Source organism: Arachis hypogaea, chromosome 13 (genome assembly GCF_003086295.3).
Source record: "Arachis hypogaea cultivar Tifrunner chromosome 13, arahy.Tifrunner.gnm2.J5K5, whole genome shotgun sequence".
Taxonomy (NCBI): domain Eukaryota; kingdom Viridiplantae; phylum Streptophyta; class Magnoliopsida; order Fabales; family Fabaceae; genus Arachis; species Arachis hypogaea.
Genome location: NC_092048.1, coordinates 49,937,936 through 49,949,388, shown reverse-complemented (window position 1 = coordinate 49,949,388; position 11,453 = coordinate 49,937,936). Strand labels below are relative to the sequence as shown.

The 11,453-nt window shown below is 37.7% G+C and overlaps 1 non-coding gene across 1 annotated transcript; it reads left to right on the top strand.

Moving 5' to 3' along the window:
- Nucleotides 1-1,327: 1,327 nt before the first annotated feature.
- On the top strand, nucleotides 1,328-1,435 carry LOC112738606 (small nucleolar RNA R71). The gene has a single exon (XR_003169557.1). It is a non-coding gene; the product is annotated as a small nucleolar RNA R71 (small nucleolar RNA).
- Nucleotides 1,436-11,453: the final 10,018 nt, after the last annotated feature.

The following is an 11,453-nucleotide window of genomic DNA, read 5'->3' as shown; positions in this document are numbered from 1 at the left end:
GGCCTTCAACCTTTACTAACACGTCCTCTACTTGTCCATATGCCTATTTTCTTGAATTGTCTGCCATCTCTAATGAGATTTTAGCAGCTTGCACCCCATAGATTCCCAGTTTCTCTATTACAGAGAGGGGCATGAGGTTTATTCCTGAACCAAGGTCACACAGGGCCTTAAAGATCATGGTGCCTATGGTACAAGGTATTATGAACTTTCTAGGATCCTGTCTCTTCTGAGGTAATATCAGTTGATCCAGATCACTTAGTTCATTGATGAACAAGGGAGGTTCAACTTCCCAAGTATCAATGCCAAATAATTTGGCATTCAGCTTCATGATTGCACCAAGAAACTTGGCTGTTTGCTCTTCAGTAACATCCTCATTCTCTTCAGAAGAGGAATACTCATCAGAGCTCATGAATGGCATAAGGAGGTTCAATGGAATCTCTATGGTCTCTAGATGAGTCTCAGATTCCTTTGGTTCCTCAGAGGGAAGCTCCTTATTGATCACTGGACGTCCCAGGAGGTCTTTCTCCTTGGGATTCACGTCCTCTCCTTCCCTTACAGGTTCGGCCATGGTGCTTATGTCAATGGCCTTGCACTCTCCTTTTGGATTCTCTTCTGTATTGCTTGGGAGAGTACTAGGGGGGATTTCAGTGATCCTTTTACTCAGCTGGCCCACTTGTGCTTCCAGATTTCTAATGGAAGACCTTGTTTCATTCATGAAACTTACAGTGGCCTTAGATAGATCAGAGACTAAGTTTGCTAAATTAGAAGTATTTTTTTCAGAGTTCTCTGTCTGTTGCTGAGTGGGTGATGGAAAAGGTTTATTATTGTTAAACCTGTTTCTTCCACCATTATTAAAGCCTTGTTGAGGCTTTTGATCCTTCCATGAGAAATTTGGATGATTTCTCCATGATGAGTTATAGGTGTTTCCATAAGGTTCACCTAAGTAATTCACCTCTGCTATTGCAGGGTTCTCAGGATCATAAGCTTCTTCTTCAGAAGATGCCTCTTGAGTACTGTTGGATGCAGCTTGTATTCCATTCAGACTCTGAGAAATCATATTGACTTGCTAAGTCAATATTTTGTTCTGAGTCAATATGGCATTCAGAGTATCAACCTCAAGAACTCCCTTCTTCATAGGCGTCCCATTATTCACAGGATTCCTTTCAGAAGTGTACATGAACTGGTTATTTGCAACCATGTCAATGAGTTTTTGAGCTTCTGCAGGCGTTTTCTTCAGGTGAATGGATCCATCTGCAGAGGTATCCAATGACATCTTAGATAACTCAGACAGACCATCATAGAATATATCCAGGATGGTCCATTCTGAAAGCATGTCAGACGGACACTTTTTAGTCAGTCCTTTGTATCTCTCCCAAGCTTCATAGAGGGATTCACCTTCTTTCTGTCTGAAGGTTTGAACATCCACTCTAAGCTTGCTCAGCTTTTGAGGAGGAAAGAACTTGGCTAAGAAAGCCTTGACCAGCTTATCCCAAGAGTTCAGGCTATCCTTGGGTTGAGAATCCAACCACAGTCTAGCTCTGTCTCTTACAGCAAAAGGGAAAAGCATGAGCCTGTAGACTTCAGGATCTACTCCATTAGTCTTAACAGTATCACAGATCTGCAAGAATTCAGTTAAGAACTGAAAAGGATCTTCAGATGGAAGTCCATGAAACTTGCAGTTTTGCTGCATCAGAGAAACTAATTGAGGTTTCAGCTCAAAGTTGTTTGATCCAATGGTAGGAATGGAGATGCTTCTTCCATGTAAATTGGAATTAGGTGCAGTAAAGTCACCAAGCATCCTCCTTGCATTATTATTATTTTCGGCTGCCATCTCCTCTTCCCGTTCGAAAATTTTTGAAAGGTTATCTCTGGATTGTTGTAATTTAGTTCTCTTAGTTTTCTCTTCAGAGTCCTTTCAGGTTCTGGATCTGCTTCAACAAGAATATTCTTGTCCTTGCTCCTGCTCATATGACAAAGAAGAGGGCACAGAATAATAATAATAAGGTTTAATTATTCTGTTGGTCCCTATAGTTTCACCAAATTTTTAATTAGGTCCCTATACTTTTTTTCCATTCAATTGGGTCCCTACACTGCTTTTAATTTTGTAATTACGTCCTTTTCATGTTAAAAATGTTAAAATTAACATAATATTTTTACCAGAATACATGCGGTCAAAGATTTAATTAAGTTTTTAATTATAAATACCTTCAATTTGCAAATAAATATTCAGTTAACTCTAATATTTTTTACACTAGGAAGGACTTAATTACAAAATTATAGTAGTGTAGGGATCCAATTGAAAAGAAAAAACGTATAGGGACCTAATTAAAAATTTGGTGAAACTATAGGGACCAACAGAGTAATTAAACCTAATAATAATAATAAGGATCCTTTTTACCCAAGTATAGAGGTTCCCTTTATGTGAGTGAAAGAAAAGTAGAAGAAAAGAGAGAGAGGGAATTTTCGAAAATTGTTTTTGAAAAATGGTTAGTGATTTTCGAAAATAGTTTTTGAAAAAGAGAGAAGATATTTTCGAAAATTAGAGAGAGAGAGTTAGTTAGGTAGTTTTGAAAAAGATAAGAAACAAACAAGAAGTTAGTTAGTTAGTTGAAACAAATTTGAAAATCAATTTTGAAAAGATAAGAAGATAAAAAGTTAGGAAAGATATTTTAAAATCAAATTTTGAAGAAGATAAGATAAGAAGATATTTTTGAAAACATATGATTGAAATTAGTTTTAAAAAAAATTTAATTTTTAAAATCATAATTAATGACTTGATTCACAAGAAATCACAAGATATGATTCTAGAACTTAAAGTTTGAATCTTTCTTAACAAGCAAGTAACAAACTTGAAATTTTTGAATCAAAACATTAATTGATAATGTTATTTTCGAAAATTATGTGAAAAAATAAGAAAAAGATTTTTGAAAAAGATTTTTGAAATTTTCGAAAATAACTAAGAAATTTGAAAAAGATTTGATTTTTGAAAAAGATTTTGAAAAAGATAAGATTTTCAAATTGAAAATTTGATTTGACTCATAAGAAACAACTTGATTTTAAAATTTTTTGAAAAAGTCAAATCTAATTTTCGAAATTTTAAGAGAGAAAAAGGGAAAGATATTTTTTTGATTTTTGAATTTTTATGATGAGAGAGAAAAACAAGAAAAATGATGCAATGCATGAGAGTTATGGATCAAAACAATGAATGCATGCAAGAATGCTATGAATGTCAAGATGAACACCAAGAACACTATGAATGTCAAGATGAACACCAAGAACATATTTTTGAAAAATTTTTAATGCAAGGAAAACATGCAAGACACCAAACTTAGAATTCTTTAATGCTTAGACACTAAGAATTCAAGAATGCATATGAAAAACAAAAAAAAGACACAAAACATGCAAATGCAAAGATCAAACAAGAAGACTTACCAAGAACAACTTGAAGATCATGAAGAACACTATGAATGCATGAAATTTTCGAAAAATGCAAGATGCACATGCAATTGACACCAAACTTGTAACATGACTCAAGACTCAAACAAGAAACACAAAATATTTTTTATTTTTATGATTTTCTAATTTTTTTGGATTTTTATTTTATATTTTTCGAAAATTATTTAGAAAAGAGAAAAATAAGGATTCAAAATTTTTAATATGAATTCCAGGAATCTTATGCTCTAAAGCTCCAATCAAAGGGTCAGGCATGGCTTAATAGCCAGCCAAGCTTTAGTATGTAACTCAGACATGACACATCTAACATGCCCTACAGTCGTATTAGACATGGCTTTACAGCCAGCCATGCTTCGTGAAACACTAGAATTCATTCTTAAAAATTCTGAAGAAAAATTATATTTTTGAAAACATTTTTATTAAAAAAAATTTTTTTTTCGAAAACAGGTGAGAAAATTTTGAAATATTTTTGAAAAATTTTTGAAAAGAAAAAGAAAAGAAAGTTACCCAATCTGAGCAATAAGATGAACCGTCAGTTGTCCAAACTCGAACACAACGGCGCCAAAAACTTGGTGCGCGGAAATTGTGATTACACTTTGATTATGTAAAATTCATCGCTCTTTCTTTCCCTGGTAATGGCGCCAAAAACATGATGCCAATACCATGGTTCACAACTTCGCACAACTAACCAGCAAGTGCACTGGGTCGTCCAAGTAATACCTTACGTGAGTAAGGGTCGAATCCCACGGAGATTGTTGGTATGAAGCAAGCTATGGTCACCTTGTAAATCTCAGTCAGGCAGATATAAAGTGATAATGGTGTTTTCGAATAATAATTAATAAGATAGGGATAGAAATACTTATGTAAATCATTGGTGAGAATTTCAGATAAGTGAATAGAGATGCTTTCGTTCCTCTGAACCTTTGCTTTCCTGCTATCTTCATCCAATCAGTCTTACTCCTTTCCATGGCTGGCATTATGTGATACATCACCACTATCAATGGCTACTTTCGGTCATCTCTCAGGAAAATGATCCAATGCCCTGTCACGGCATGGCTAATCGTCTGGAGGCATCACCCTTGTCAATGGTTTCATCTTATCCTCTCAGTGAAAATGATCAACGCACCCTGTCACGGCACGGCTATTCATCTGTCGGTTCTCGATCATGCTGGAATAGGATTTACTATCCTTTTGCGTCTGTCACTACGCCCAGCAATCGCGAGTTTGAAGCTCGTCACAGTCATTCATTCATTGAATCCTACTCGGAATACCACAGACAAGGTTTAGACTTTCCAGATTCTCTTGAATGCCGCCATCATTCTAGCTTACACTACGAAGATTCTGATTAAGAGATCTAAGAGATACTCATTCAGTCGAAGGTAGAACGGAAGTGGTTGTCAGGCACGCGTTCATAGGGAATGATGATGATTGTCACGTTCATCACATTCAGATTGAAGTGCGAATGAATATCTTAGAAGCGAAATAAGATGAATTGAATAGAAAACAGTAGTACTTTGCATTAATCTTTGAGGAACAGCAGAGCTCCACACCTTAATCTATGGAGTGTAGAAACTCTACCGTTGAAAATACATAAGTGAAAGGTCCAGGCATGGCCGAGATGGCCAGCCCCCTAAAACGTGATCAATAGTCTCCTAAGATGAACAATGGATTAAAACTGAGACCAAATATGTCTAATACAATAGTAAAAGGTCCTATTTATAATAAACTAGCTACTAGGGTTTACAAAAGTAAGTAATTGATGCATAAATCCACTTCCGGGGCCCACTTGGTGTGTGCTTGGGCTGAGCTTGAGTGTTTTACGTGTAGAGGTCTTTCTTGGAGTTGAACGCCAGCTTTTGTGCCAGTTTGGGCGTTCAACTCTGGTTTTGGCTCCTTTTCTGGCGCTGGACGCCAGATTTAGGTAGAAAGCTGGCGTTGAACGCCAGTTTACGTCATCTATTCTTGGCCAAAGTATAGACTATTATATATTTCTGGAAAGCCCTAGATGTCTACTTTCCAACGCAATTGGAAGCGCGCCATTTCGAGTTCTGTAGCTCCAGAAAATCCACTTTAAGTGCAGGGAGGTCAGAATCCAACAGCATTTGCAGTCCTTTTTCAACCTCTGAATCTGATTTCTGCTCAAGTCCCTCAATTTCAGCCAGAAAATACCTGAAATCACAGAAAAACACAAAAACTCATAGTAAAGTCCAGAAATGTGAATTTAACATAAAAACTAATGAAAACATCCCTAAAAGTAACTAGATCCTACTAAAAACATACTAAAAACAATGCCAAAAAGCGTATAAATTATCCGCTCATCAATTATTCTCCACATTTAAGCAATTTTAACATCCAAGTTCATCCAACTAATTTAGATCATGCGCTTCTTTTTTTCTCTTTCTTCTTCTCTCGCGCTGCTGCTTTTTCTTCTTGTTTCAAATTCACGCATGCGTTCTTCTTCATCTTCTTCTTCTTCATCATCTTCTTCTTCTTCTTCTTCTTCTTTTTCTTCTTCACACCTAATGCTACGTCTTCTTTTTTTTTTCATTACCGTTGTCACCAACACCACCATCTCCTCCTTTTTCTTTTTCTTTTTTCATTAGAATTTCTTCTCCTCCTTCCTTTTCATCCTTCTCCTCTATCATCATTATCATCATCATCATCATCATCATCATCATCATCATCATCATCATCATCGTCATCGTTATCGTCATTGTCGTCTTCTTCTTATACATATTGTCGTTATCGTTACTGTTATCGTCGTTATTGTTATTGTTATTGTTAAATTTTTGCCATGTTGATAATGTTGTCTGATCCAAAATTAATTTTTGATGTATTTCTGTTCACGATTCAATCTTGTTTGTGGGCTTATTTTCGAACTGAGTTTATGTGTTGTAATCATTATGTAATTTTGGTTCATTTCTGAGTTAATTGTGTCGCAATTGTTATGTAATTTTGGTTCATTTCTGAGTTAATTATGTCGCAATTATTATATAATTTCGATTTATTTTTGAGTGAATTAAGGTGCATTTGGACTCATTGTCCTGCAGAATTCAAAACTCTTCCTTTTCTCTCAAAGTAAGCCTCTAGGAAAAAGTAAAATACAAAAGTGAGAGATATAAACAAAATAAACAAAAGACATCCGAAATGTATCCAGGATCCTCCGCTCTGTCACCATCAGAACAACTCACCGAGGTGGGTTGCGACCTGTATCTGAAAAATAACAACAGAATATGGTATGAGAACTGGAGGTTCTCAGTATGGTAACAGTGCCCAGTGATGTAAGATATAAGACCTCGGGATGCCAGAGAAAATCCTAAAACTTCATATCCATCACGAGATTCATCTTAAAGCATAGCTAAAACCGTAAAGCATAACTTAAAACCATAGTGATAAAAAGGGTAATCTAACTTAAAGGATTTTCTAATCTAACATTTATCCGTTGTCCCACAGCCTTCACCAACCTATCCTCCATGCGATCCCATCGCCACCACCTTTCAAACCTCCACAATCCCAGTAGAAAACACAAATAATACCAATGCAAGTAACACACAAGTATAGGCATATATGGCAAGTAATTCAAGTAGGCAAATAGGCATGTCACTTAGGCAAGCAATTATAAGTCGGTAAAGCAAACAAACAGATAGAAGATGTACATGATGAATGCCTGTCCTCTTGACTGTGATATCACATTGTCGGTTCAACTGCCAACCCGACACATCTCCATGGAGACATCGCCCTTTGGAATCATGATTGGGAACCCCCGAGATATGGAACTCGAAACACTGTCCAGGATTTTGTGCCTGCACACTCTAGTGATCGAAGGGATGCGAGTGGGATACTCTTGCCACGGACCTCACATCTCAATGCAAACGGGACGAACCACTGCCCTTACGCCGCCGCCGGTACCTCGACATGTGGGATCCAACCGCAGTTCCTGCCGGGTGATGCGGTTATTTACAACCACACTTACTAACCAGCAAGTGCACCGGGTCGTACCAAGTAATACCTTACGTGAGTAAGGGTCGATCCCACGAGGATTGATGGATTAAGCAACAATAGCGTTTGATAGGATTAGTTAGACAAACTGAAATTGGTGTTGAGATGCAATATAAAAGACATTAAACAATATCAAAAATATTAAACAAGGGTGAGTAATTAAGTTGGGAATAATATATGGAGAAGGCAGTTAAGGTTTTAGAGTTATCTATTTTCTGAATTGACTTTTCTTATTAACTATTTTAATCATGCAAGATTTAACTCATGGCAAACTATTTGTGCTAGACCCTAATTCCTTAGACCTTCCTAGTCTCCTCTAAAATTCATCAACTGCCAATTCCTTGGTAAATTAATTCCAATTAGAGGGTGATGATCAAATTCTAGTTTATATGCCACAAGAATCCTAATTATCCAAAAATAAAGGGATTATATGTCACGTATCCCGTTAAATACAAACAATTAGAAATTCAGGATAATATGTTTTCAAGCTATTGTTCAAGTAAAGAGCTTTTCCAAGTTTTACAAGAACTCAAATAGAACATGGGTCATACTTCCGTTCCACCCAAATTCATAAAATAAAGAACGAAAACAATTATTGAAATATAAATCAAAACATGAATTAAAATAGAAAAATAATATTATCAATCCATACAATAGACAGAGCTCCTAACCTTAACAATGGAGGATTAGTTGCTCATGGAATATGAAAATGTAAATTTGTGTGGAATAATGTTGTGGAATCTCTGTAATGGTCCGTTCTACTAGGAGAGAAGTCTCCCCTTTTTATAACTAATCCTAATTAATTTAAAATCTAATATCTAAAACTAAAAATTAAAATAATATCTTTTCCTAGAATTAGAATTTGAATTTAAATTTGAATTAATTTAAATAATCAAATCTTCAATGGATGGATGGGGACCAATTGAATTGTCCATTCTGCAGCTTCTAATCTGTATTTTCTGGGCTGAAAACTGGGTCAAAACAGCCCATAAATCGCCCCCAGCATTTTCTGTTAATTTTGTAGGTCGCTCATGTGACGCGTCCGCATCGTCCACGCGTTCGCGTCATTTGTGCAGATTCTAGTCCACGCAGTTGCGTTAGGCATGCGATCGCGTCATTGCGATTTCCTCTATTCCGCGCGGTCGCGTGAGCCATGCGTCCGCGTCAGTATTCGCTGGTCATCTCCTTGGCTTCTTCTCTTTCTCTGCAGAAACTTCATCAATTCCATCCGAATGCTACCTAAAATAAATAAAATTGCACAAAACTCAAAATAGCATCCATAGTGGTTAAAATATAATTAATTTTTAATTAAACTCAACAAATTAGATGCAAATTCACTAGGAAAAGATAGACAAGATGCTCACGCATCACAACACCAAACTTAAACTATTGCTTGTCCTCAAGCAACCAAAACTAATATAAGCTTAGGATGTGAATTTGCATCAGAATGAGAGTTCGATTAAGCCCATGTCTTCTCTTATAGTGGGGTTTACAACTGCAATCCTGAACAGTTTTGGCATTTCACTTTATCCTTTGAAGTTCAGAATGATTGGCATCCATAGGAACTTAGAATTCAAATAGTGTTATTGATTCTCCTAGTTCAGTATGTTGATTCTTGAACACAGCTTCTTTATGAGTCTTGGCCATGACCCTAAGCATTTTATTTTCCAGTATTACCACCGGATACATAAATGCCACAGACACATAACTGGGTGAACCTTTTCAGATTGTGACTCAGCTTTGCTAGAGTCCCCAGTTAGAGGTGCCCAGAGTTCTTAAGCACACTCTTTTTGCTTTGGACCACGACTTTAACCGCTCAGTCTCAAGCTTTTCACTTGACACCTTAACGCCACAAGCACATGGTTAGGGACAGCTTGATTTAGCCGCTTAGGCCAGGATTTTATTCCCCTGGGCCCTCCTATCCATTAATGCTCAAAGTCTTGGATCTTTTTTTTACCCTTTGCCTTTTAAGTTAAAGGGTTATTGGCTTTTTCTGCTTGCTTCTTTTTATTATTTTTTTTTTATTTTTTTTTTCGCAAGCTTTGTGTTTTTCACTGTTTTTTTCTTGCTTCAAGAATCAATTTTATGATTTTTCAGATTATCAATAACATTTCTCTTTGTCATCATTCTTTCAAGAGCCAACAATTTTAACATTCATAAACTTCACTATCAAAAAATATGCACTGTTCATGTCATGCATTCAGAATCACAGAAAATACTACCACATTTAAGTAAATAAGACTATTATTCAATATAGACCCACTTTCTCATGCAATATATCACTCCTATAATTTTTTTTATTTAAGCTCAGTGAGTAATACATGAGACATCTTTTTAGAATTAAAGCAATAGAAAAACTAAACTAGTCCTAGGATTCTAACTAATAAAGGATCATGCAACAAACAAAGCAAAATAACAGGAAACCGGAACATAACATAGAAAAAGAGGGGAGGAATAAAAAATGAAAGGAACTCAACCACCTTAATTATCCTAGCGGTCGCTTTATTCTTCAGGTTGTGCTCCTTCGCGAAGATGATTCGCCTCCCTTTTGTACTAGAAAACCTGTAAGCGCAGCGTCAACATCAAACTTAAGGGTTTGCTTGTCCTCAAGCAAAGAAGAACTGAAAATAGAAAAGACAAATATTAAAATGAAAGAAAAAATAAAAGGATAAGAGAATAAGAGAGAAGTAGGATTGGGAGAAAGAGAGAAAGAAAACTGGGCGGCGAAAGCGATGCGGCCGCGTAGGGCACGCGGTCGCGCACATTGCTCTTTTATGAATTGACGCGATCGCGTCGGTCACGCGGTCGCGATACCCAGTTTGTGCTTCTGGCGCGAGTGCAGCCTCGCGCCAGCACAACTCTCTGTTCAAATTGATATAATTGCCAAAATTGGGGTGACGCGATCGCATGGGGCATGCGATCGCGCGAGTGGGCAGTTAATGGGGTACGACGCGGCCGCGTGGGGCATGCGGTCGCGTGAAGGGAATTGCGCGTCCAGCGCCAGTCCAGCACCACTCTAGCACAACTTTCAGCTGTGCACTCGTTTTACGTCGAAAATCAAGGCACGCGGTCGCATGGGAGGCCATTACGCCCATACGACGCGGTCGCGTGGGACGAATTGTGCCATTGGCACGCCTCCAGCCACGCTCTAGCGTGACTCTCTGTTCGTTTTTATTTTTTCTCTTCTCCCCTTGCGACGCGGACGCGTCGCTGATGCGGTCGCGTCGCGTAGCATTTTTTTTTTTGGCTTGAGGTGGTCGGTTCCTGGAAGAACATAGCTGCATGATCAGAGAATTAGTAAGAACTCAATAAAAACAAAATAACTAAGAAAAACTACTACAAAAAATGGCGAAGGATACGAAATTATCGGGTTGCCTCCCGACAAGCGCTTCTTTAACGTCACTAGCTTGACGGTCAGTTCTGCTAGTTCAGCAGATGAGTGGACCTCTGGCGGTCAATCTCGCCTCCAAGATAGTGCTTCAACCTCTGGCCATTCACTGTAAATTTCCTGTCAGAATTTTCTTCCTGTATTTTCACATGACCATATGGCGAGGCTCTGGTAACCACAAACGGTCCTGACCACCGAGATTTCAGCTTCCCGGGAAAGAATTTGAGCCTTGAATTATACAGAAGCACTCTTTGTCCTGGCTCAAAGACTCTGATGGCAATCTTCTTATCATGCAGTAGCTTGGTTCTCTCCTTATAGAGCTTGGCATTCTCATAGGCTGAATATCTGAATTCATCAAGCTCATTTAACTAAAGCATCCGCTTAATTCCTGCAACTTCTGAATCAAGATTCAGGAACCTGATTGCCCAATAAGCCTTGTGCTCCACCTCCACTGGCAAGTGACAGGCTTTGCCATAGACCAACTGATATGGGGACATGCCAATTGGAGTCTTGTATGCTGTCCGGTATGCCCAGAGAGCATCATCAAGCTTCCTAGACCAGTCCTTTCTTGAAACATTGACGGTCTTCTCCAGAATCCTCTTAAGCTCCCTGT